We start from the raw sequence: 26,024 nt of genomic DNA on the forward strand, positions 1-26,024 counted from the left end.
GTTATTAGAAAGAGAAAAAGCTAAGGTTCAAAGAGCTTTGACACGTTTTACAAATGAGTGGGTAGATTCTAGGGTATCCATTGTATCAGATGGGTGGACAAATATTAGAAACCAACATTTGATAAATGTTCTTGGTGTTTCTTCTAGTGGTGCAGTATTTATTGCATGTCATGACTCCTCCTCCATCACTGCATCTGCACAAAACATTGCAGATCTCCTATTGAAATCAATCAAAGATGTTGGTCCGAATAATGTGGTTCAAGTGATCACAGATAATGCAGCAAATTGTAAGGCAGCAGGAAAAATTATTGAGCGTACTCATCCACACATCTTTTGGTCTGGGTGCCTGGTTCACACATTGAACCTTTTGATGCATGATATTGTGAAACACAAAGAATGTGGGTGGATTGCTGAGGTTTACAGGAAAGGGAAGCAGCTCATTAAATTCATCACAGGGCATACAAGGGTAAACTACTTCTATGGCACTTACTCCAAGTTGCAATTGCTTAAAATTGCAAAGACAAGATTTGCTAGTTATTACCTCACCTTTAGGCGGCTAGTGAAGGTGAGACAAGCTTTAACTAATCTGGTGTGTGCTGAAACATGGGATGAAATTAACACTGACACAGATGGTGCTAATGCAGTCAGGGACACTGTTCTTGACAGTTACTTTTGGTCACAGGTTAAATATGTTTTGCAATTCACCAAACCAATTTATTACATGATCAAGTTTGCAGATTCAGATCGACCAGTAATTGGGGAGGTGTATGAGCAAATGGATAGCATGTTGGGGCAGATTAAAGACATTGTTGAGCCTAGAGATACCACCTTGTACAATTATATTCGTGTAGAGGTGCAAAACCGATGGGAAATGCTAAATATTCCATTGCATGCATTAGCATATGTTTTGACACCTAAATACTATCATCCATCATGGCTTTCAGGAGAAAACCACACCAAGATCAAGAGGTTCACCAAAAATATATGGCTGCATTGAGTAAATTAATCCCTGATGAGGAGGAGGCTGCATTGGTACGGAGACAGGTGAGCAACTATACGCTCAACACTGGTCCATTTGGGAGCATGCATGCAATTAAAGATCGAGAGACTTTTTCTGCTCTTGAGTGGTGGAACATGCATGGAGGGGGCACTCCACTTCTACAGAGTTTGGCATTGCGGGTGCTATCACAGGTGGTAAACACTTCTTCTGCAGAGAGGTGTTGGAGCTCTTATTCTTTCATCCACAGTGTTAAAAGGAACAGGTTGAATTTAGACCGGGCAGAGAGCTTGGTTTATGTTCATTACAACTTGCGATTGTTGTCCCATTACTGTGAAGATGCAAAGTCTAATAAAGACTTGTTGATTTGGGACAAGAATCCAGAGGAGCCCAATTTGGAGGATGGAGTGTTGCGACTAGAGCAATTAGAGGATGCTCTTATCCAGGTATGTCCATTGTTGTATGAATTTTCCAATTTTCCCTTATAAAGCATTTCTCTAATTCATGTTTTTTAATTTTTTTGTTAACTAGTGTTTTTTTTTTTTGCATGAATTTTTTGAGCGATTCTAGGATGATGATGACCGTGCTGATATGCCACCCCCACCCCCATCTGGTCCCTTGGTTCCTAGGTTCCATGGTTCAACACCAACAGCAGGGGGTTCTTCTTCATCAGTTTCAGTGCCACGACTTCCACAGGCACCATCTTCTTCATTGCCACCACGTGGAGGCCCGCCACCACGTTCTATTCGTGGTGGAAGGAGGAGAGATTAGTAGATATATTCACAATCTACTACTTTTTGTCATAGATTACTCATTAGACTTGTAGACTTGTGAATTTGAATTTTGAACCTTTTTGGCTTGGCGGTGACCAAGTGACATATTTTGTAAACATTATTATTTGAATTTTGGACATGACAAATGTTGACAGTTGCTCACTTGCTAGATAAATCATAATATGCTCTATGTTTTATGTTTTATAATATGCTTAAATGTTTTATGTTTTATAATATGCTTAAAAATTTGATGTATGTTTGTAATAGCTAGAATATAGATGATTGTTGTACATACAAGTAACTACAATGGAATCATGGATGCCATATCTATCTTGATTTATGCAAAAATATGCATGTTTTCATGTCTTCTACAATTAATTTGGTATTTGGGATGTTTGTTTTGAGTATAAATGCAAAAAAATATAAAAATATATATATATATAGCAGACGCTTCCGCGGACGCTTCGCTTCCTAGATTTTTGGAAAATGACGCTTCCGCTTCCAAAAAACGCTTCCGCTTCGCTCTCGCTTCGTGCAACATTGGTGTAGACCCCACAGCAGATAACTCATCACAGGTCTCCTAAAGCTTCGTGAGGAATGGATCGCGGGAAGTCTTACTGAGGAAGAAATTCCCTCAACCATGATTCTTCCTTCTCTTCTTACGTCTTTCTACCCAGCAAAACGGCCTGTAGAAAAACTGCGTCCCACCAACTTCTCCTCACCTTGAGGCTTCAGCGTTGCTCCCTCTGCCACGACACTTTTGAACTGGGAGTCCTTCCTCTCTGTCGACTCATTCAGAGAAAGACTGCCTTGAAAAACAGCCATCCAACTAGGACTACGCAAACCCTCTAGGGTTTCGAACTGCTGCCTCCTACAGCTTTTTCGGCCTCCTTTTCTGCTCAACGTTGGATTCTCTGGCAATGTTCTTCTTGCTTCACCTGCACTCGGTCTGATACCATGTGAAAATTCGAGAATCCCACCCAAATCAACTATTGCAACAATTGATTAAACTTCTCCTATTTGTTAATTACTTAAAGAAATTATCTACTAATTCCTATCGCAAATATCGAAGCTAATACAACAGCAGCTTTCACTTAATTAATTAATTTGCCCAAAACAAGAACAAAACAATAGAGAAAGATACACAAGTGACACAGTATTTTTTGGACAAATGTCCCCGAAAAAACCCAAAGCGAGAAAACCAGTGTAGCATCTCTGAGGGTTTTTATTATTATGCAGTATTAAAATCTGAATACATCTCTAGAAGCCTTCCCAACAATCTAGTTACAAAGAATAATCCTGACAAAGGGATTTGTGAGATTACCTCACACTATCACTAGGAATCCTGGCTGATCCAACTCCAAAATGATTGCCCCTGGTTTTTTTGGCTGGCTCTGCGCTGCCTTTGCGCAGTGTCTGTGCCAGCCCAGCGTCAAGCTCACTGGGGACAACGTCAATCCTCTGGATGGTCGATTTGTTGCCCAAGTGATTCGATTTATGCCTCCCGGTCTCACTACCCCAGCTACCAACTTCTGAAACTCGAATTCCCTCTGCAAATTTTAGACTCCCTCTTGGCTTTTGCGCTGCCTTTGCGTGGCTCTACGTCAGCCCCTCTTGCTCAGCGCCACCACTACTAGATCTCCCTCTGCCTTCCCTGCTGAGTATCCTCCAATCGGGAAAAATTTCCCTTCCGATACTATCCCTGCCCCTCACTATCGAAATTCTCCCGACAACTGCTCTGCTTCAGAAAATCGAACTTTTGAACTCTCTCTCTCTGTTTTTTTCCAAGTGACCCTCAAGCCTCCTTAAATAATTTTCTCATTGACATTCAATGACCCATATTAGAATCTAATCAAGGGCTAAGATCATTTTTGTTTGATCCTCATCTTCTTATGGAAGTTACACCCACAGTTTATATTAATACTCTTTAATTATTTTATTTTCTTAAGTTTAGACTTAGGGTCCCTTTAAAAATAATTAATTATTCTAATAAAACTACTTATAAGTGGAATTTCCCAAAATGCTTTCTGGGTTCTTTGGAATACATGTGCCTAAGCCTCCCTGCAAAATTTGAAACTTAGAGCACATCTGATGCTACCAGAAATCAACACTCCCTCTTAGCGAGGAATGTGCTCTAGCAATGCCTCCCACTAAAGCATCACCCTGTTCTGTAACATCTCCCTCTGCATTACTAATGTCTGATAAGCTATCCACCAACCACTACACAAATGTTGCATTTATACTGTTACTGACCCTGCCACTGTCAACACTGCATCTGCATTGCAACTCCCTCTGAAATGTTGCATCAACGCTGCTACCGGCACTATCACTGCCAATTGCCACTGCACTGCAAACTGTTGTTGCTACTCCATCAGCAATGGAAAAACATCCCAAATTACTGAACTAACTGTGTTTAGTATGATACCATGTGAATGCTGGAACCTGACTGCTGCTAATCTCTGCGCTGACCCTCTGAATCTTTTGCATTGTTGCTGGCTACTGCTCTGTTCCATCTACACTGCCGCCAACTCTGCTCTACATTGCTTAGCCTCAAGCGCTCCTAGCCACTGCAGCTGTCTCTCCGACACTCCTCAGCACCATCTGACACTGGTCCATCCTACTACTTCTGATTTGAGCTCCCGTAGCAATAAATTGATCCGAGAGGTGGGCTCCTCAAGGATCCTGCCCATTTGTAGCTCCTTCGAACTACAGCTTCAAATCAACCACCTCCCTCTTGGAGGTATCTCGGCTGTCATGGCGAACTCCTCCTCTTGATCTTCGCGAGCGCAGACTTCGGATTGTGCTTCTCGTCTTTGTCCTTCTTCCTGAGAGGACACTAAGTTGTGTAGTGATCTATCTCACCACACCTAAAGCACTTTAGCTTCGAGACGTCCTTCTTATGTCTCTGCTGCTCATGTTGTCCCTTCAATGCAAGGGTTGCATTATCCTCCTCCTCCTTGGGCTTCGACCCACTATTGTTGCTTTCATCAGGCTTACACTTGACCAAGTCTCTCCTCAGCTCCTCTTGCTTGAGAGCTACCCACATCTCATCCCAATTTGATAAAGTCACGCTGCCCAGGATACTCTAGACAAAACTTGCCATTTGAGATAGAATTGAGGGCCAGTCTAACCAACTTTGAGTTTTGAGGTGTAGACCCCACAGCAGATGACTCATCACGGGTCCCCTGAAGCTTTGTGAGGAATGGACTGCGAGAAGTCTTACTGAGGAAGAAATTCCCTCAACCGTGCTTCTTCCTTCTCTTATGACGTCTTTCTGCCCAACAAAACGACATGCAGAAAAATTGCGTCCCACAAGCTTCTCCTCACACTGAGGCTTCAGCGTTGCTCCCTCTACCACGGCAAACTTTTGAACTGGGAGTCCTTCCTCTCTGTCGACTCACTCAAAGAGAGACTGCCTCGAAAAACATCCCTCCGGCTAGGACTGCGCAAACCCTCTGCGGTTTCAAACTGCTTCCTCCAGCAGCTTTTTCAACATCCTTTTCTGCTTAGCGCTGGCTTCTCTAGCACTGTTCTTCTTGCTTCACCTACACTCGCTCTGATACCATGTGAAAATTCGAGAATCCCACCCAAATCAACTATTGCAACAATTGATTAAACTTCTCCTATTTGTTAATTACTTAAACGAATTATCTATTGCTTCCTACAGCAAATATCGAAACTAATACAACAGAAACCTTCACTTAATTAATTAATTTGCCCAAAACAAGAACAAAACAATAGAGAAAGATACACAAGTGACACAGTATTTTTTAGACAAACGTCCCCGGAAAAAACCAATGCGGGAAAACCGGTGCAGCAACTCTGAGGGTTTTTTATTATTATGCAGTAGTAAAATCTGAATACATCTTTGGAAGCCTTCCTCGCAATCCAGTTACAGAGAATAATCCTGACAAAGAGATTTGTGAGATTACCTCACATTATCACTGGGAATCCTAGCTAATCCAGCCCCAGAATGATTGCCCCCGGCTTTTCTAGTTGGCTTTGTGTTGCCTCTGCGTCAGCCCAGCATCAATTTCACTGGGGACAGCGTCAATCCTCTAGCTAGTCGATTCGTTGCCCAGGTGATTCGATTTCTGCCTCCTGGTCTCACACCCTAGCTCTCGGCTTCTGAAACTCGAATTCCCTCTGCAAATTTCAGACTCCCTCTTTGCTTTTCTGTTGCCTCTGCGTGGCTCTGCGTTAGCCCCTCTAGCTCAGCATTGCCACTACTTGATCTCCCTCCGCCTTCTCTACTGAGGATCCTCCGACCGGGAAAGGTTTCCCTTTGGATACTATCCCTTCCCCTCACTATCAAAATTCTCCTGACAGCTACTCTGCTTCAGAAAATCGAACTTCTAAACTCACTCTCTGTGTTTTTTTCCAAGTGACCCTCAAGCCTCCTTAAATAATCTTCTCATTGACATTCAACAACCCATATTAGAAGCTAATCAATGGCTAAGATCATTTCTGCTTGATCCTAGTCTTATTCTAGAAGTTACACCCACAATTTATATTAATACACTTTAATTGTTTTATTTTCCTAAGTTTAGACTTAAGGTCCCTTTAAAAATAATTAATTATTTTAATAAAATTGTTTCTAGGTGGAATTTTCCAAAACGCTTTCTGGGTTCTTTGGAATACATGCACCTAAACCTCCCTGCAAAATTTGAGACTTAGAGCACATCCATGCTATCAGAAATCAAAACAAAGTAGTGTGAAATGCCTTCCTAGGGTGGCACTCGAAGTCCCCCGAAGAAAAGCTTGAGTCTCCCGCCTGAGAGACTCGATGCTAAACAGCCAGTTAACTCGGCTAAGCAGCTCGAGCAACACAAATGAATTTGATGTGCAAATGAATACCTTCAATTGGGGAGCTCTTCCTCCTTATATCTTCGTGGGCCTTCCTTTCCCCATGTGGGCCCCTCTCCAAGCCATTCGATTCCCCTCCAAGGCAATTCGTATTGTCCAAGTGCCCAAGTGCGTTTTCCCACGTGGGTGGTCCCCACCTTCCACTAGCGATATAATTTAGCCTCCCTTTCTCCTAAGTTCCTAAGTCAAAAATGCTTGGGTTCCTTTACTCATCAAAATTTATGCAAAATTGTGGAGAGACCAAAAACTGTTACAAATTTATTTGAGAAGGGACATGACACAATGCAAGCTACAAAGAATAGTGGTGAGTTCTTTTGTAACAGCAAAATATGAGCAACAACCAAAAACCCTACTAGCCTCCTAAACAACTAGACGATGCTGCCAAAAAACACCAAGCCTGACTGCTTTACAGAATGTGGGCAAGTAGATGATGCCAAAAATTCAAGTAAGTAGCAACATAAAACAGGTATACAAGCAAATCGTGTGAATGTGGGTATGCAGAAAATGCTAAAAATTAAAATAAACTGCAACGTAAAACAGGTATGCAGGCAAAGCATTTTGCAGAGGTATTCGTGGAGCAGAAATTGTAATTTGTCAATACCTGTTCTGATTTTTAAGTATGCCTCAGGTATTTTTCATATACATGCTCAATTCTACTACTTGTTTTTATATATGCTTTTTTTTCAAAAGGTACTTACTACTGTTTTGTGTTAAACTCTAGGATTACTGTGCGCCATTGAAATAAGAGTTGCCAAATTTGTTTCGAAATAAGCTGAGTCTGATCGTTTGAATTTGCGCCAAACTTGATAGAATCTGATCAGTTTGACCAAGATGCAATGAGCTGGTATTCGTGGAGCAGAAAGTGTAATTTGAAAATACCTGTTCTGATTTTAAGTATGCCTCGGGTTTTTTTCATATCCATGCTTGATTCTACTAGTTTTTATATATGTTTTTTTTATTTTAAAGGTACTTACGACTGTTTTGTGTTAAACTCTAGGATTACTGTGCACCATTGAAATAAGAGTTGCCAAATTTGTTTCGAAATAAGCTGAGTCTGATCGTTTGAGTTTGCGCCAAACTTGATAGAATCTGGTCAGTTTGACCAAGATGCAATGAGTTGAACCACGTTTGACTAAGCTAGTCAATAGATTTGACCAAGGTTTTTAAAAAGAAGTTTAGCAGAGTTCTACCATTCTAACATATTTTGACAAAATTTGGTATTCTGAATATTTTTTGAATTAGCTTGCCCTTGTCACAATGTAAAATTAATAACATCCAATTTGTAACTCTTCGTTTAAGTGGATGTCAGATGCCAGTGCTGGTATCTATTCCAAAAATGATGCCCAGGATTTGCACCTGACCCAACCGTTTTTGTGTGCAATGCCACACCCACGAGCCTGTCATTGGAGTGACCTGGTTCAATTATTGCCATCCAATTTGGTCTTCGGTTAAGAGGATGTCAGATGGGGGTGCTGGGTACCTATTCCACCAAAGCTGCCCAGGATTTACACCTGACCCAACCATTGTTGTATGCATTGCCTCATCCACGAGCATGAGAACAAGCCTGTCATTGGAGTGACCCAACCCAACCATTGTTGTGTGCAATGCCACATCCACAAGCATGACAACGAGCATGTCATCGGAGTGACTTGAATCTTGGTGAGAACAATTTCAGCACCTCGCTTTCACCGACCAGACAAACCGTGGATGTGAACGAACCTGTCATTGGAGTGACCTGACCCCAACCATTGTTGTGTGCATTGCCACATCCAAGAACATGACAACGAGTCTGTCATTGGAGTAACTTGAACCTTGGTGAAAACAATTTCAGCACCTCGCTTTCACCGACCAGACAAACGATCGTTAACTATTTTGGAATTTATTTTAATTGTGGAGTTCTGTGCCAATTTCTTTTTTTTTTAATTAGAGTCCCGGTTACTCTTAATTTTCAAACTTTTCCCAGTGATTCTTGGGTCCGGGTCTCGTGACTATCCTCTCCATCAGCACATAAAATCTTGAAAACTCACCTGTCTAAATCGAAAACTTGTACCATGACAAATAGGGAGCTCATGTCTTCCAATTCAAAGGTTACCCTAATTGAAGATACTTCTCAACATTTTCGGCCCAGAAACAAAGCTATACGTAATAACTAGGAGTAGACCTGGGGTTTACAACAGCACAGCTGCCTGTCAAAGGGTAGTCCCGATTAGAATTAATGGGACAGATATTTTAGTTCATACTGCAACCAAAGATCAGGTTTCTGTCATGTAAATCAAGCAATGCATAATTGAATATGTTAATTTGGGAAGCAATGCAAAATTGAGTTTTTTAATCTGACATACGTTCTACCCAGTAGTATCCTTCAAACACTGCATCCTATCATGTTTCGTCTCTGTTACATCAAGCAGCGTAATTTACGAAAATTGCACTCAAGCAGTGTAATTTTGCAGAAAAGTGACAAGATGGTTACCTCCGAAAAGTGATTGGAGACTTCAAATGTGCATCTTTAAACCAAATAATTTAAACGCGTATGCTTCTCTGCTGTGCCAGTTAATTCAGTGTCGCTGTACTGAAACCTCTTGCTTTAAGCTGCCGCCGTTCGCATTTCTGCTTCCCTTTCTTTCCATAGTTGGTTTTCTGCGGAGTACTTCGACTTATTTCCCGTGCACAGTTTCAAACCGGTACGATGGAAAAAAAATAAGATAATCTAATTGCACTTTCAAAGCGGTTACCCTCCTACAAGAAACAAGAAAGAAGCAAAGGAAATAAAGAAATTCAAAACCAAAATATTAATTATTTATTAAAAGTTTTAATTATTACTTTGTGGTCCACCAGATTTCGGTTACCCTCCTACAAGAAAGAAGCAAAGGAAATAAAGAAATTCAAAGCCAAAATATTAATCATTAATTGTTACTTAAGTTAAGTTAGGGTGGTCCACTAGATTTGAGTTTTAAGTGTGAAAGAAAGAAAGAAAGAAATTATTTTAACGTTTACGAGGTTAAAAATAGCCTATGGGAAAGATTGCTTCTTCATCTGCTTGATGTATTCGGCCCTTTTTCTGTGAAGCTTCACAATAAATGCTCCCAACTTCTCGACAAACCCCTCGCTAAATAGATTATCCCAAGAGCTAGCTTCCAGAATGTCTGCATAACTTTCCCTGTTGTCTTTGAAGGCCTCATGTTCTAAAATGAAATGTTTTTCTGTTTCCACTTTTCCGGAAGAACAAAAAATGCATACCCTTTCCTCCCACACTTCTTTGGCCTTTTCCAGCACCCTGTTTCACAATGGAGTTGATGAGAATTAGTCCTTAACTGAGCAATAAGAATTTTGGCTCTCCAAGAGATATTGGCCTCTATGTATGCTTTTGGTTGATGATTATGAGTGGGATTAAACACTTCAATATAGTAATTTTTCTTTCTTCCTAGCTCCTCACCCCAAGTACGTTTGTGGAACTTTTCCATAACAAACGTTTTTATCTCTTTGTTGTTTATGGGACACACGTTCAAGCAAATGCCCCGTTTACTAAACCATTTGTTATTTTGTTGCATCCAAGTTTTTTTGCTCTTGCACAATCTATCATTAAAGACAACCTTAGGCCATCTACCCTCTTCCATTTGCTCAATTTTTTTTAAATACCTTATGACTCGCACCATAACAATTGCTTCAATAGGAGCAATCCCTGTTTCACTTAACAAGATATCATAAGGAACTACACTTTCAATCTTAAATTTGTTTGTAATCAAACGCTTCTGAATTTTCTCAATTTGTCTCCACTGCATGTCAGAGGTACTGCTAGCCCATAGTTCACAACCATAGAGAATCACCGGAATCACTAGAAGCCCAAAAAGAGTTTGAGTGGCCTTCCAGTCCCATAACTCTGCCTCTCTACACCTATTTTGAAAAGCATAAAATGCTTTCCAACCCCCCAAAGTTCTTTTCTTTCTACAACCATTCCAGCTTAGATTTTTGTTGAAGTCAGTTCCGAGGTATTTGTAATCCGCAACTTCTTCCAGAATGTTGCCTTCAAAGTAGAATTTATGCTGGTTTTGTTTTCTTTTCTTAGAGAAGACCACTACTTTCGTTTTGCTGATATTGACTTGCATCCCCACACTTCTACAAAAAAGTTCAAGGGATAGTTAGTGCTCTTGCAAACCAAGAGCCAATTTAGCAATCAGAATAAGGTCATCTGCATACAAAAGAAGCCTTATAACAAACTTGCACAAATAGATACCATCACCCCCTTGTGAATTTAACCACTCCTCAAGCTTGTCGATATATAAACCAAAAAGGGTAGGAGATAGTGGGCAACCTTGCTTGACCCCGATATCGCTTCTAAAACTTTCAGAAATGCCTACTGAAGTTCTAATTTTGACTTTCACCTCTTCATACAACCTATGCACAGCTGCTCTCAAATGTTTAGGAACCCCAAGTTCCTCCATTCTCTGCCAAAGTTTATCCCTAGGAACCGAGTCAAACGCTTTTTTGAAATCAACAAACTTCCTTTTTCTCCTAAACTTTTCCAATGATGTGCCTTAAAGTTATGCAATGATAAACTGTGGAATATTTAGGTCTAAAACCTGCTTGCCCTTTAGCACGCTTATCTCTTTCTTCTGCCCAGTTGCTAATTTTGTTTTCTAGTATGCTTCCAAATAGCTTTGCAAACAAAGGGTTTATCATGATGGTCCTATAATTGGAAGGATTATTGACGTCACCGCTCTTGAAAAGAGGTATTGCCAAACTAGTTGTCCAATCTGTGGGGAGCCCTTGTTGTATGATGTTGTTGAAGATTTTTGTAATGTGAGGTGCAAGAATCTTTGAGCCCCACTTTAGATATTCTGCTTGGAGTTCAGCTAAGTCTTTTGCTTTTCCAACACCCAACTTCTTGATACCCATCTCTACCTCTTGTATCGTGAAGAGTTTAGTATCAGTGTTGACTAGGGGGGGAGGGTCAACCTTGGGAACCTTCTCGTAGAGTTGTCTTGCATAGTCAAACCATTTAGAAGCTATAATATTATTTCCAATTTGTATCTTTTTCGGTTGGAGCTCCTTCCAAAATAATTTTGGATTATTTTTCCCAAGGAAGATTAGTTCTTCCCTCCTTGAAACCATGAAATCAGCCTTTTTCTTGCTCAATAACTACTTGTAAGATTTGAGCTTTATGTTATCCTTGTTTGACTCTTTGCACATTCTCTTTGCCTTTTTGCATTCCTCGTCAAACCAAGCATTAACCGGAAAGCAATTTGTTTCAAACTTCTTAATTTTTGTTCCTTTGCACTTTGCAAGTGCACATTGAATTAAATGTGTTAATTCATGACTATGAAGGTTGTGAATTGTAATTTTCTCCTTCTCAAAGAGCCTCTCTAGCATCATTTTGAAGGTATCACAATTTTCTGGGGTCAAAAGAATTCTGCCCTATGGGAGATTTTGTTGGACATGCTGAATTTTTTACTCTAATTGTTTCTTTCCAATCTAAGAGAAACATAAATAAATTGGCTTGTGATCTGATTTCAAATCCCACAGCTGATCTCCAACCAAAACTTCTTCCATTTTCTCACACAAACCATGCGAGCAAATTACATAATCTACCACACTTGCTCCATTGTAAGTATTGCAAATGAAATTACCGAACTTTGCCCATCTAGTCAAGCCATTACAAATGACTAAATCAAAGGCCCCACATAGAGTAAGCAATTGTTCACCAAAGAGATTGTAGCCCTTGTCCTCTGAAATTCTTTCCCATTGATGATTACTTTCTTTTGTAAGCCAAATAGGGTCACAATCATCTTTACAACAAAGAATGCTAGCTTGCTCACTTGCAATCCTAGCATTAAAATCACCCACTATAAGGACTTCACCTAGCTGTGAATATGTTGCAATATCCACTTTTAAAGCTGCAAATGGATCTTTGTGGTCAAGCCCTCTACCTTTGTAGATTTTTGAAACCTGTAGTGCAATATAGCATGTTGCAATTCTGACGTGGTTTCCATTTTCTAATATTTTAAACCAAATGAATTGCTTATTTGAGCCCTTTTTTTCTAACCAAATGAGACGACCTTCTTTATCCCTTACTAAAACCATGATACCCCCGTGCCCTTTGCCATTCCCTGCTACCTTGTTCCACACTGCCATCTTCCAGCATCCTTCAAACAAAGGTGTCTTGCACCCTTCATGCTCATGTGTTTCTATGAGTCAAATTATGTCTCTATTTTCCACAATAGGCCCTAACCCAGGTCCTTGTCTCCATGGGTAATCTCTGTAGTTCCAACAAACTAATTTTAAAGAAACCTTGGTAGGACTTGATTGCTATTTATTTTGAAATGCAAGACTCACATTTGAGTCTTTGTCCCTGTTTTCCCATACTGACCTTGCTTTCTGATTTCCTGTTGAAGAGTTTGTTGCCTCTTCTTTATTACCATCTTGTTGCTCTGTTCTGGAAGGAGGTCCAAATTGTGTTATCACAACTTTGCCTTTATAAATCCATGCTCTCTTTCCTTCATCTCTTGCTGGCCTAACCTTTAAAATTCCCTCCCTTCTTTCCTCCTTTTGTTTTACAATTAAATCTTCTTCTAGGAAAAATCGAGATTCCCTCAAGAGATGTTTCTTTCTTAGAATAATATATTTATCACGCAAGCTAGGCATAATGACTTTTATGGGCCTGGCTCTCCCCGTTAAACTTACCCACCCTCCATGCTTGGCATATTTGTCCTTGCCATAGCAACTTGTCTTTCAAGAAGTCTCTTGCAAGGTCAAGTGTACTTTCATTTTTCCCATAGTCTTTCACCCCTTTAATAATTATGTTTGCTACCCTATTTTGTCTTTCCTTGCCTTTGCTATCTTGCATGTTGTCAACCTGTATTTGTTTCTCCTTCCTTTTTAGCAGAATTGCTACTAACTTGAGCCCAAGTTTTGGAAACTTTGGTGGAATCTCCTTTCGTTTCTTCTCTTGCGTTCTCTTCATGGTTGTTTATTTGGGCAATCATTTTTCCTTTATCCTGGGATGATTTCACATTCACCACCTCTGTACTTTCCACTACAAATTTCTTTATGTTTTGCACATCTGCCTTCATGCGTTGCCATTCTGTCTTCCCTATCAAGAGAGCTTCCTGTAGCAATGCCACTTGTTCTTTTAAAATTTTATTGCTTTCTGCTAACACCTTGTTCTCAGCCGTTATTATATGAATTTTATGATCTCTTTCCTGCCCTTTAGCTTCTAAAACCTCCAACCTTTGTTTTGCATTTAACAATTCTTTCACATAAAGATCATATGACCAGGTGAGAGGTGTGGATGTGGGACTATATAAGGCAGAATCATCAATGACTTTTCCTTTGGACTTCTTGTTGCCACGTGCTTGTGGAGGAGACTTGTTTGAGTGCTTTTTGCGAAGGGCTCAATTACTTTTCTTTTTAGACCGTTTCTTCCTTGTTTGCTCCCATTTTAGATGGGTTATTCTTCATTTTAAAATGCCCCGATATTGTTTGGCATTGACCCAAACCTACTTCCCAGCTTTAGCAGATGAGGCAATTTTCACTTGTCCTAAATCATTTGTCTCCACATGTTTTGAAATTTCTGGTTCCTTTGTCATGTTTGAATGCATTTGTTGTTGCTTGCTCACTGCTTGATACTTCTGCTGCATAAAAACTCCCTGTTCTCACATTGCTCATTGTTCACTGCTGCCCACACTGCTCACACTGCTCTGCTCATACTGCTCACACTGCTCACCACGCTGCTTTGCTCATAAATGCCCTGAAAATTTCAACTGCATTTTAATTATCTCAGAGGCGGTAAATTCTATAATGGGGATATAATGGGAACTAAATTCTAGTAATTGTATTTTGTAATTGGATAAGATTGTTTTTCTATTTAATATTGAATTTATGGTAATTGTATTTTGTAATTGGATAAGATTGTTTTTCCATTTAATATTGAATTTATGAAAATTGGATTTTTTAAAAGGTTAAATTAGTTTTATAAAGTTAATTCATAAAACAAAAAACTCTTAAAAAAATATTTTTTAAATCATTTATTATTTATAAAAGGAAAAAAGATATTAATTAAATAAAGTTTTTCGGTAGAAATCACATAAGAGAATTTTTTGGCCGATGTGTTTCGAACCAACAAGTGTGGTTCATCATCAGGACCAAGTCACATTTTCAACCACTCATAACTTTTTCACCATTCCTCAACTTCCAATTCATTCAATTTTTGGATGTTCAAAAAGCATTGTACCTTTTGTATTATACTGAAATGGATAAAATCATTGTAACTTTTATATTATACCTAGATGGATGTGAATCATGAGACAGATTCAAGTTTGATTCCCATTACTTTCATTTGACCTTTAAAGACAAATCACTTCTATTATTGTTGTCTCTAATTTATTTCGTTGATATGGTGTACCCTTCCATGACACACACTTCATCATAAAGCCATACCTAGATAATCCTATCATTGTATTGGTGTAACCACCATTGTAAGTGTCAATTAATGTAAGCTTTCAAGGGAAGTTCTAACACCTTATCTTTTTTAATCCCTAATTTAATTCATGTGTTGACTGCATTTTTTATCTTTCATGATATGATAATTGGCATGATCCTTAATATCCATATTTAATGTATTCAAATCCTTCAATCATCATAATGTCATTTCCTTTGTTATATTTGCCTCCACTCTTCACTTTGCAAAGAACCAAAACTATTAGTCATGGGTTATGGGTGTAAAGTATAATGGCATTACAACTTATTAGCAAGATTCACTACAAATGTTCGTTTGAATAACAATTTTAAAGAGTAAACATTAAACATTGACAAAACCAAAGGAAATCATGTTATATTTTTTTCTTAATGTTCATATAATATTCCCTCTCTAAAGGAATCTAACATATTAATAAATCCAACATGGTTATAACATTATTATCTAATATTTTCTTATTATTTGAGAACATTCATTGGCCTCTCAACCACTTGGTATGTAATCCATGGCATCCACATTGTGGCAATAGATACTTAGGAAAAAAGCACATAATTAATATTTGAATGTAAATCTCTCAATGATTTGCTAAATCTTGTATAGGTTTGGTCAAGCTCATCTTAAACATAATGGATATTTTTTTATACACACAAAACTATGCTAATAATTTTGTTTGGGGTACTAACACTATTAAGTTCAATGATAACTTATATGTTCCTCTCTTAGATCAGGTTATAAGCTTTAGCAGATCGAAGGCAACATCCAGTGACGAGAATTAGCAAAGCAAACCCAAACCCCACACATTGCCCAGTTCTTATCATACAAGTGTAGGGGATATCTATGGTAGGGTTAACACATTATACTCTTGTTCATCCATTTTGGTGGTGCCCTGATTGAATGGTGATTAACATGTCTCCTTGGGTATAATGCAAATAAACGAGTGGAGCATGTAACCTATATGATTGTACTAGCTGTGGGGATTGCAATTAGTTTTACATTCAGTGCATGTGATTTTTGCTATGTCATTCCCCTTTCTACTACACTAATGTCCCTCATTTCCTTCATGCCTTGCTTATCAATCATTGGATTCTTTTAGTCCTCATGACGCCTTGCTCAGGATGTAGGGGGCATCCTATTATCTGATGCACTCGTGTAAAGTCTCTAGCCAGAGAGAGCACATACATTCCACCATGTAGCCACCCTTGCAACATGGAAATTGTTGAAAATCCTAGAAGCTAAGGTTAAACGTGAACAAAATTTGGTCACCAAGGATGAGATTATGCCAACAACAATAGAATTTCTCCTTGATATTGGTAATCAATCCCACTCGTGACACAAAATACTTCCACACCAATATGTTGATAGCACATGCTCTGGCAAGTCAAGAAGTTGAGCATATGGATTTGAAGGTTTGTTTGGACATAATGGAGGAACATGATGGCTTCTTCTAGCTCTCTACAAGTGGATGGCAAAAACAATGAGGGATTTTAGTCATAGAAGTTGGTATAGACTCTAGGGATAACCCCATAGACATTCTAGAGGATGCTCCTACACGCTCAACTCCTCTTTAGGTTTAATTTGTAGAGGGTTGGTAAGTTCTTGTTTCTTTTTGTTGTTATGGATCTACTAAGGTATATTAATTTAGACGGTCCTCATTTCCATAAATGGCAAGACCTATCCCTTGTTATTATCAATGTGTATATGTAAAGTAGTCACATTCCAAATTTTTGAAATGGATAGCTTCTTACATGGCAACTTTGGAATTTTAGATTTGAGGTCTAGTTTAACCTCGTCTGGAGTAGTCAAGCTCTCTTAGATAAATAGTTTTTTATGACAAACATGCATATAAAAATATCTATGTTTGGCACTAATTTACACTTTATATTAGTTTATATTTTTGGTTAACATAAATGTTTTCTAACCAACACCTAAAAAGAACAAAAATTGTATGTCATGAATCTATATGAATCTACACAAAATGGACCTTATCAACATCACAAAACCTAAAATTGGGATTACAATAGTAAAAATTTTGGTCTTCTATTATTCAATTTTCTACATAATTAATTATCTACTATTTTCATTCTCCTCTCCCCAATTTTATACATCTTTATCTATGACACTCTTTCACTTTATCCTTCTTCTTTCTAGAAACATTAGCATTATTGTGATAATACTTTAAGTGTCAAATATTTGAATATGCACCTTACATCTCTTTCCCTTTGCTTGAATGCAAGCCCAAGAGAAATGAAATGTATCATTTACAACCTTAATGCATGGAGCAACAATTTTGATGATTTGGTGGGATTCTTATATAAGATATGGAAAATGTAACGTAATTCATGTTTTAAGCAAAGCCTTTTAGTAGAAACCACATAAGAGAAATTTTTGGCCGACGTGTTTCGAACCAACAAGTGTGGTTCATCATCAGGACCAGATGAGAGGCAGACCAGGGCAAAGGCTTAAATAGAGAGCAATGTAGAGATATAACTTCAAGTAACGGCTATATTTGAACAATAATATTTAAATTATTATATTAATTTATTAATATATTAAAAACAAATATTATTAAGTAACAACTATATTAAATGGCTAGTTTTTGAAAAATAATATTTAAATAATGATATTAGTTTATTAAAAAATATTAAAAATAAACTAATAAACTAATATCATTATTTAAATATTATTTTTCAAAAACTAGCCATTTAATATAGACGTTACTTAATAATATTTGCTTTTAATATATTAATAAATTAATATAATAATTTAAATATTATTGTTCAAATATAGCCGTTGCTTGAAGTTATGTCTCTACATTGCTCTCTATTTAAGCCTTTGCCCTGGTCTGCCTCTTCATCTGGTCCTGATGATGAACCACACTTGTTGGTTTGAAATGCGTCGGCCAAAAATGTCTCTTACGTGATTTCTACCAAAAGACTTTGTTTAATTCATTATGGATCATAGAAGCCTGAATACAATAATTCATGTTATCATGAGATCTATGCAATAGGGATACTCTAAATCCATTATGTCATTCCTTTTTTGGATGGTTTGAGAGATAAAGTGAATAACCAATGTCCTCATTAAGAATAACATACTTAGTGGTCTTGATGAGTAATTTGCTTTCACTTTTTATTCATATGACTTTAGGAATTATAGAGGTCTTAGCCTACATAATAAGTAAATGGATGAAATCACGCTAGATTTGCATGTTCTTATAGCACTATAAAGCAAAAAGACTTTCTTCATCGCTGTTATAGTGTTTTGTTATAATTACCACCCTTCAATAAATGCCTCGAGGTCTATGATAATTTATTCATTTCTAATGAGAATTACAATAAACATGACTCCTAGGTTAAGTAGGTTAAGTATGATTGTTATGTGCTTGAGATACTAATTTAAGATGGAGTGCTCAATCATTATATGGATACATAAACAAATCATCTTTGTTATGACCTTGTGCCTAAAGCTGTACATTTTCACTTTAAATACTTAGAACTTTCTTCAAATAAAATAAGTATGACTCAACATTAATGATATTTATTTTTGCTCACTTATTTTTAACATTGTAAAAATTGGAAAGTCAATATTTTATTTAGAATAATTTTATTTTGAAATGTGCACTTAATTAACTTTTGTAAATTGAAATATAAGGATTTTTGTAACTTTTCATCATAGAAGAGTTAATGAAAATATATCGTTCAACTTGAAATAAGAGGTAGCCCTTCAAATTTGAACATTAATCCCAACCCAAATTTAAAAATAAATAAATATGTTATTATTAAATCAATAAAAATAATAAATAATATTAAAATTAACAATTAAATTAATGAGAATGAGATAGTATTATATGAATATTTTAATGATTTGTCTTTTTCTTAAAAGTTTATATTTTTTTCCAAAACATAACTAAAATAAGAGGTAACTCCTAAATAATCTTAATAAAATAAAAAACCATATTCCTGATTTTTTTTATTAAAGAATATCTCTTATCTTATGAGAAGATGTTTTTCTTTATTAAAGGTTAAAAACTTAATTCCCCAAAATTAGGTGCCTAGCAATCACATAACGGATGTAACAAATGGAAATAAACTCTCCACATGGGTGGACACGTGGATCGCATATAGGACCTTGAGGTCCCCTCCCACATCCTTGCACACCACAAGTGGCACACATGTTAGCATGCAAGAAGACTATACAATACATGCGTTTAGTAATGATGAGGTATACGCTGGTTCAATGTTGTAGTAGGTCATGGGCAGTAACTATATTACTCAGCATTATGGAGAGGATTGGAAAATAAGGGAGAACAAAGCGATGGTTTAGATCAAAATCTTACATGCCTTCAATGATTATCTTAATAAAGTTATAGCAAAGGGATTAAGGGAGACTAGTGAGGATTTTTTCCAGCAGTAACCTGCGTTCACTTCTCTCCATGCATTCATCGTGTCGACTATTGTTAATGCCTTATAGTTTTGAGCATAAAAACATCCCTTTGGCTCTATGGAGGAAAGACAAATAAATTTGTAACCCTTCATCTCGGTGCACTTAAATGGACATTGAGCATACATCTTGTCGCTCCACTTCTCCATATCAACAACATCAAGTGCAGTAAATTAAGGAAGGTGTTTGAGGGATTCAAGCTCCCCAAGACATGGTCCAAACTAAGATAGGGGTTCTTCCTTTTGTTGTAAACTCCAACTCTACTTGTAATAGAGAAACAAAGTACTAGATAATACTGGAGTTATATTAGCACACAAAGACTTTCGTGGCCCATGCTCAAGACTAGGATAGGCAGGACATCCACACATGCATGGAGTTGTTAGAGAAGAAAAACAAATTAATGATCACCTTGGTCTCATGGTTGGTCAAGAAATGGCATGGAATAATAGTTTCAAAAGTAGCCAGAGCATTGAAGTGTACTCCTATTATGCTCCAATCATCTTCGGAGGAGGCAAGTCACACCGCCACTCTTCGATGCTAGCTTTGGTGATTTTATTCTTAGGCTTTCTATTAACCATATTGAAGACCATCATTGTGATAGGTAAAGGACCCTTCAGGCTGGGTTTCCTTCATGGCAAGTCTAGAGGATTCATACCAATTTGGTTTTGTCTAAGTAGACCTACTTTCCCACTATGGGCAGGAATGACTTTGTTTTTCCCAAACCTAGTTTCCCATCTTGGGCATGTTTGGTTGTTTTGATATTTTCTCTGTCTTCATGCTTTAGTTATAACTGTCAAGTCTTTAGTCCAACATGTTAAACCATTTTGGAAAATGGTTGACTAGTTATATATCATATCCTATTATGTATCCTATTTTGACAGTTTAATTAAAAAAAAACTAACTTACCAAAAAAAGGATTACAAACTTAAAGCTAATTATTTAGTAGCATTGATCAAACTGCTAACTCACATTTAAAAGTTTTAAGGTTAAAATAGGCCTATATTAAATTAAGTTATATTTATAGAATGTTGGAGTTGTAATGGCACATGAAGACTTTTGTGGTCTGGGCTCAAGAACAGGATAGGCAAGACATCCACATGTGCATGCGTTGTTGAAAAGAAAAATGGGTTCTTGATCACATTTTTTTCATGGTTGGTTAAGAAATAGTGTGGAAGAATAGCTACATAAGTTCTTAGGTCATCCTAATGTACCTCCATTGTGCTTTAGTCATCCTTAAAGGAGGAAAGTCATACCATCCCTCTTTGATGTTAGATTTGATGGTTTTTTTTAGGCTTTTGATTTACCATGGTAAGGAACTTCATTATGACAGAAAATACCCTTTAGGCATGGTTTCCATGGAGGGTCTAGAGGAGTCATAACAATTTGGTTTTGCCTAAGCACACCTAGTTTCGCACTATGGGTAGGAATGACTTTATTTTTCCCAAACCTAGTTTCCCATCTTGGGCATGTCATGTTGTTTTGACGCCTTCTTTGTCTTCGTGCTTTAGTTATGATTGTCAAATCTTTCATCCAACATGTTAGACCATTTTTTAATATGGTTGACTGGATAGATATCACATCCTATTGTGTATCCTATTTTGACATTCTAATTAATAAATACATTAAAAAAAACTAATTTACCAAAAAAAAAGATTAAAAACGTAAAGCTAATTATTTACTAGTATTGATCAAATTGTTAACTCGCATTTAAATTTTTTAAGGTTAAAATAGATTTATATTAAATTAAGATATATTTATAGAATGTTTGAGTTGTAATGGCACATGAAGACTTTGTGGCCCGTGCTCAAGATCAGGACATTCGAAGACATCCACATGTGCATGGAGTTATTGAGAAGCAAAATAAGTTCTTGATCACCTTGGTTTCATGGTTGGTCAAGAAATGGTATGGAAGAATAATCGAAGAAGTTCTCGGGTCATCCCAATGTACCCCCATTATGCTCCAATCATCCTTATGTTGAATTTTGTAGCTATGGTCGGCCTTCATAATTCATATTTTATCCCTTGATGTATATAATAATGTATATTGGACATGTTCTTCATGTTGGTTTTTTAAAATAAAATAAAATAAATGAGTTTCGAACTTAGAATTTTAGCTCCAAGAAAATCAAGTTGCCCTGCCCATTTTCACACCATTCGGCCTCCCAAGACACTATATATACTCCATTGTTTCTCCTCCAGAAAGACACAATTGGATCTCACACAAGAAGTATATATATGTTCATCCAAGTGAAGGAAACAAGGAAGAAGATGGTCAAAGTTATCTAGCTAGTGAATGAGCTCTCTCATTCTCATTTGACCTCACATGTGTGGCATTTATGTCCATCTAACTTCACATGTGTCAAATAATTTGTGGGCATATTTGGGGAGAAAGTTTGAGTTTCTCTGATGTAGGAATATGCTGAAATTCAGCTCTAGCGGATCATACCAGATTAAGTTTAATGGGTAGAAGATTGACTTAACAAGTGGCTAGGTTGACCAGGTATGACCTAGGATATATTATTGATGAGTTTGACCTTGTATTTGACTAGATGTATCTCTGTTGAACTTAATGATTTCTCTTAGGAAGAGGTTGCTAGGTTTTTCTCGCATGTGGGATTTCCCAAGGTAAAATCTGTGTGCCTCTTGTTTGGCTCTCTCTTTATGATCCTACTGCCATTTAGTTTCTACTATTGAGATCTTCTGTGTAATTACTTTATAATTAATATGAATGCAAGAAAAGATTAACTAAATAAATCATAAGAAGTAATTATCAATTTAGAAGATCCTATTGGTTTAGATCTTTTAACTTCAAGGATGCATTCAAAATTGCATATAAAAGAGCATATTAACCAAGTAATTTAACACATGAAGAAAAAGCGGAAATCATAAAACAACCATGAGATCAAAGGCACACAAATGATTTGATTACATAGTTCACCCAATGTGGGCTACGTCTTCGGGTCCTACTCAAAGTGGGGAGGCCTTCTTTCATTGAGTGGCATCAAAGAAATCAATTACAATCAAATTTACAAAAATGACCCTTATACCTCCAATTCAGATGATGGACTGAAAATGGATACCTTGGCTATAAAAATATACTACACAGTTGGATTTTTGGCGTGAAAACGTGCAAAATCGACTATAAACTTTTCAAATTCTGACACTGGCACCTCTAGCCCTCTAAAGTAATATTTTCAACATCTTGGAGATTCCCTTGCTCATGGTTCCACTACCTCTGACCACTCAAGGTTTTATGCCCGGACCCAGCCAACTCCTCTATCGTTGGTCGAATGAGAAATTGAATGGATTTTATATAACAAAGAGGGCAAACTTCCCAACGTGGGTCATTGGCCTGTTGGTGTCATTGGTAATTAACATGGAGGTGGGTCGGGTACAAAACTTGCTTGCTCCAAACTTGGCATGAGGTTATTTGTTTGATACGCAGTTTGGTTTAATTTTAACATGCGGCTATATATATGCGATTTGGCAATTACATATAATGTGTTCCAATGGGGTTGGGCGGGTCCGTCAGGAGTCACCCACCCACCCCTTTTAAATATTTGATATATTGTATAATACCCTTGGGGTGGAGTGGTAGGGTTGGTGGCCCGCCACCCCATTTTTTTTTATACATAGTAGTTCATATTTCCTGCCAGTTTTTAAGGGATATTAGACAAACTAAGTAGGCGACAAATTATCTTGTTCCAACCACCAGATTCCCTGCATCGGGACTCTTCCCATTTTTTGCCTCGTTAATGACTGTCACTTGGTCAAGTTTGACCATAACTTTTACCAACTATAACTTGAGCATACGAACTTGGATTTGAGTTTCGTTCACACCGTTGGAATCAGGGCGACGAGCACTATGACCTAGTCCTAGTTTCACTTCCATATGATGACTTTGGTTTTTGAGCTATTTTCAAGATCACTTCTATTTATGGATCCACTTGGATCATTCCTCCCCACTGAGGAGCTTTTGGTCCTCCAAAAGCATGAACACATCATGTGCACTGCCTGTGTCCTCATCAAACCACACTTTCAACATCTACGTTGCATGCAAATCTAGTACATTCTTTGCAATCAAATACAAAACCACACATGACTCAAACAACCTCATACTTCCCAAGAGTTTATAACACACACTCTTTGGTCAAGTTTACATCATAATATAAACAAATACCCAAACTATCAACAAAAGGTCAAAAACATCATTGTTGCCTTAATAAGTGATGGAAAACATATCATTATTTTTACATTTATTCACAACACACGATTTACAAGATACGACCATGACAAGCTACTATTCTTAGTAAAACCATCTCTTACTCAATAAAGTGGACCACCATGAATGTGGTGGATTCATTTGTTGAACATCTTCAATAGTTGGTTTCTTTAATGGTGCTTTCTGGGCATGGAGCATCTGACACGTGGCTCTCTGGTGTCCAACCTCATTGCAGTGACTACAATGATTCTTTCTCCTCCAAACTTTCTGGATTGTCTTGGAACGCTTATTTCTGGTGCGCCTTTGATACGTGCCCATGGAACCCTCACTATCACTAGAATGTGATGAAGTGCTCTCATCATCTGTCATTGGTTGGTCACTAGCTGTCTTGGAGCATTCCCCAACCTCTTTTCTAACATATCCAAGTCTTGCATAACGAGGCAATTCCTCCACTTTTATGGGATTCACAATGCCTTGGCCATTAATGCTGAGGCCCTTTCCTTGATACCCCATTTTCTTCAACAATTTTGATCCAATTCTTGTAGTATGTTTCTCAAAATCAGTGAAATCATCATCATAAAAAGTACATGAAATTGAAGAATCACTTTTTACCTCAGCCTTGTTATGTTGCAACTTTTCCAAGGCCTCCTGCTTGGCTTGTAACTGATGTTGCAACCTTTATTTCTCCTTCTCTGCTTCTTGTAAGTGTCTCCTTAGTTCAAAATTCTCCCCCTGAATGCTCTGGTTGATTTCTTCGAGTTCTTGGAGCCATGCCGCATTTGGTGCCCTTTTCATTTTTGGCACAACATATGCTAAAATCTTCATCTCATTGCTCGAATCAGAACCCAAGTTGATGGGTCCATCTGCTGCAATCCCAAGAGCTACAATATTCATTTCATCACGTGAGTCTGATCCCAGGTCAACTGGTTTACCGCCTGCAAATACTGTAATTGTGATCTTGTTATCATCCTCTGATTTAGATTCTTGGTCTTGTTGCACAGTTGTAATTGTCTTCTGCTTTTCTTTTCTGTCGTTCCTCTTAGGTCCCAATTTTGGATGCAGTTTCTACGAATTCTCCTCATCGTGCCCTTCTTTCTCACAATGAGTACACGAGGGCCTTGCTTCTCTTCTCTTGGATGTTGTTGCCCTCTTCGGGCAGTCATCTTGCTCATGCTTCTCCCTGCAATCAAGATGTACAACCTTCCCACTAGATTCATCAAGAGACTTAGGTTCAATTAATAACAATGAATGACACAAATAACTATGCAAAGAGCCAATATATTTCATCAACATCTCAGAAGTGTTTAGTGGAACATTCAATGCTAATGCTTGTTTTCTAAACTCCTCTGTAAAATTATGAACAATTTGACCTTTAATTTGTTTCAAATCTTGTCATTCCATCATGGCCTTTTCTCTGTAACCCAATATGTAGAATCATCTTCTTAAAGTAGAAATGAACTCAGACCAGTATGAAAGAAGTTTACGACTACTCTTACCACCTTGTTGTAACTTGCCTTCCCACTAGACGAGAGCAGTGCCACTCAGTTGAAGGGATGCTAGCTAGATGTTGGCTTCATCCTCTTTGATTTGTTGTATGCGACAATACAATTCAACTTGTCTTATCCAATTATCTATCTTTTCTGCATTAGATTCTCCACTAAACACAAGTAACTCAAATATGACATCCAACTTGAAAAAGGGATTTTTAGATGCATTCCTTTGATTCTTGTTAGAATGATGAGAAGAGGAAGAATAACTTTCATTGGAGGATGGAGAGGGAGGAGGATCTTCTCCTCCACATTCATGATTTACCGAGGCATGATCATCTGGTTCTTTCTTCTCAGGCTTGATTGTCTTCTCATATTCTGCAAACAACTTGTCAACTTTCTCTGCCATGGTGAAGAAGATCTTACGATAATTTTGCTCTTCCTCCAATTGAGCTTCCTCATTTGCCATGTTTCGTCTTCATGGTGCATGCCCCACTTTGGGATCAAAGGATTTAAGTTTTCCTTCACCTCTTTGGAGCTTTTTTATGGTTAGCAGTCACTCATGCAACTCACATCAAGAAGACCAAAATTGATCTAAATCTTTTAAATTCAAGGATGCATTCATAATTGCATATAAAAGAGCATATTAACCAAGTAACCTAACACATGAAAAAAAGAAGCAGAAATCATAAAACAACCATGAGATCAAAGGCACACAAATGATTTGATTACTGAGTTCACCCAATATGGGCTACGTCTTCGGGCCCTG

The 26,024-nt window shown here is 37.7% G+C and overlaps 1 protein-coding gene across 4 annotated transcripts in view; it reads right to left on the bottom strand.

Annotated features, from left to right (window-relative positions):
- LOC149228845 (mediator of RNA polymerase II transcription subunit 7a-like) overlaps positions 1 to 9,368 on the bottom strand; it is a 227,213-nt gene extending 217,845 nt beyond the window's left edge. For 3 of the 4 annotated variants that reach the window (XM_089378402.1, XM_089378403.1, XM_089378401.1), the window contains exon 1: positions 9,107 to 9,368. The gene's annotated coding sequence lies outside the window, so the exon portion shown is untranslated. The remainder of the gene's footprint in view (positions 1 to 9,106) is intronic. The other variant, XM_089378400.1, reaches the window with a different exon arrangement.
- Positions 9,369 to 26,024: the final 16,656 nt, after the last annotated feature.

The sequence above is a fragment of the Pinus tabuliformis genome, chromosome J (genome assembly GCF_031772625.1).
Source record: "Pinus tabuliformis cultivar Carrire ecotype Pingquan chromosome J, CPIR1, whole genome shotgun sequence".
Classification (NCBI taxonomy): domain Eukaryota; kingdom Viridiplantae; phylum Streptophyta; class Pinopsida; order Pinales; family Pinaceae; genus Pinus; species Pinus tabuliformis.